The sequence below is a fragment of the Chrysemys picta genome, unplaced genomic scaffold (genome assembly GCF_011386835.1).
Source record: "Chrysemys picta bellii isolate R12L10 unplaced genomic scaffold, ASM1138683v2 scaf7378, whole genome shotgun sequence".
NCBI classification, from domain to species: domain Eukaryota; kingdom Metazoa; phylum Chordata; order Testudines; family Emydidae; genus Chrysemys; species Chrysemys picta.
Genome location: NW_027060075.1, coordinates 1 through 1,487, shown reverse-complemented (window position 1 = coordinate 1,487; position 1,487 = coordinate 1). Strand labels below are relative to the sequence as shown.

The 1,487-nt window shown below is 51.1% G+C and overlaps 1 long non-coding RNA gene across 1 annotated transcript; it reads right to left on the bottom strand.

Annotated features, from left to right (window-relative positions):
- Positions 1-266: 266 nt before the first annotated feature.
- On the bottom strand, positions 267-1,163 carry LOC135980718 (uncharacterized). Its single transcript, XR_010597630.1, has 2 exons — positions 898-1,163; positions 267-804 (listed from the first exon to the last, which is right to left on the bottom strand). It is a non-coding gene; the product is annotated as an uncharacterized LOC135980718 (long non-coding RNA).
- Positions 1,164-1,487: the final 324 nt, after the last annotated feature.

The following is a 1,487-nucleotide window of genomic DNA, read 5'->3' as shown; positions in this document are numbered from 1 at the left end:
GTTTAGTAGCAAGGGAAAAGAAGTCATGCGTCAGTCTACTGCCCTCATGCGATGGGAAGGGAGCGAGAGCGACGAGACTGCGAGTGTTGTTGATGCAACACAAAAGCCGTCCATCTGAGAGCGGAAGCGCCGCCACTTTCAGTGAGATAAGTGGTTGGTGAGGGCTCTGCTCATGGCCCATTTTGCTCTTGGTAGGGACACCCTGTTAGCTAGGGCTGGGTTGGAAGAAAAGGTTCCTGACTAGTTGTGGTTTTGAGGGAGACAAGGTCCCCATTTCCAGGGGCTGGTCATTTCTCTGGCCAGGACCGGTGTGTCCTCTGCAGCAGGTTAGATCCAGGAGGATGACTCCCGGTGGTGAGTTGCTTGCCTTCCTCCCACCTTTTTCTCTCTCTCTCTCTAGTACGTTGGCCAACATACACCCTTTAACTCTCTGTGTCTGTCCTTGCTTTTCCTTGTGCTGTCTTCCTTCGTAGGACACAGGCAGGGGTGCTAGGTGTGCAACCCCACAGCTTAGGTCTCGGGAGCCATGGAGAAGTAGGAGCAGATGAAAATCATGTGGCAGTTGGCTCTAAAGTGGAGCGAAGACTGTCGGTGTTAACTCGGTCTCTGTTCATCAAGTAGGGCCAATGTAGATGGGATGGGAGAGGGAGGCCAGGATGAGACCAAGATTTCGAGCACCAACACAGCTTTGGGTAGTGATGGCTCATGCTTGGCTTTTGCAGCTGCACTTGCAGAGGAATTGTCCAGGAGTCCCAGCCGGAGGAGAAACTGGCAAACGTAGACCTGATCAGCTTGGACATTCTCCTAAGCAGAAATAAACAGTACTCAGCTTTCTACCTTCCGCTTAAAAGGCTGTGAGTAAGCGGTCAGTGCTTTAAATTCCTCATCTGTACTCACTGTAGTATTCTTCACAGGCCATGTGCTTCCTCGTTGGATACGGAGCTCTGTGGTATTTAGGCTGGGGAGGGGCCAGAGTCTGATGTGACTGTTGGGTGCCGTTACAAAGGGTGCTTTCTGGGTGAAATGCTAAAGGTGTAATGGGAAGAGGGTGGAGGGCAGAGCCACTCTGTGCAGGAGAGGCGAAAAGAAGAGCCTACGAGACGTTGCCGACTGATTTGTTTTTCCCCTTTTTCCTGGGGAGAACCCTCTCAAGAAGATGGTTTCTAGAACTACCTTCCAAATGGCAGTGTTATCTTCTGAAAGTCAGGGAAACACCCACACCCTAGTTAGAGGGAGCTCATCTTTGACCTTGGCATGAAGAGGGCCAAAGCAGAGAGGAGGATTAAGCCTGTGCGGAGAAGTGTCGATCCCGAGCCCCCTTACAGCCGCCCCTTCGCCACACCATGTTCCATCTGACCGGGATAGGTCCCAAATAAGATTTCACTTCAAATCTCAAAAAAGCCAAGTAGAAATCATTCTGTGGGAATTTACTGTGACTAAGAGAAACAGAAGTTCAACTCTTCTCAAGTGGTGGAGGGTCGGGGGGA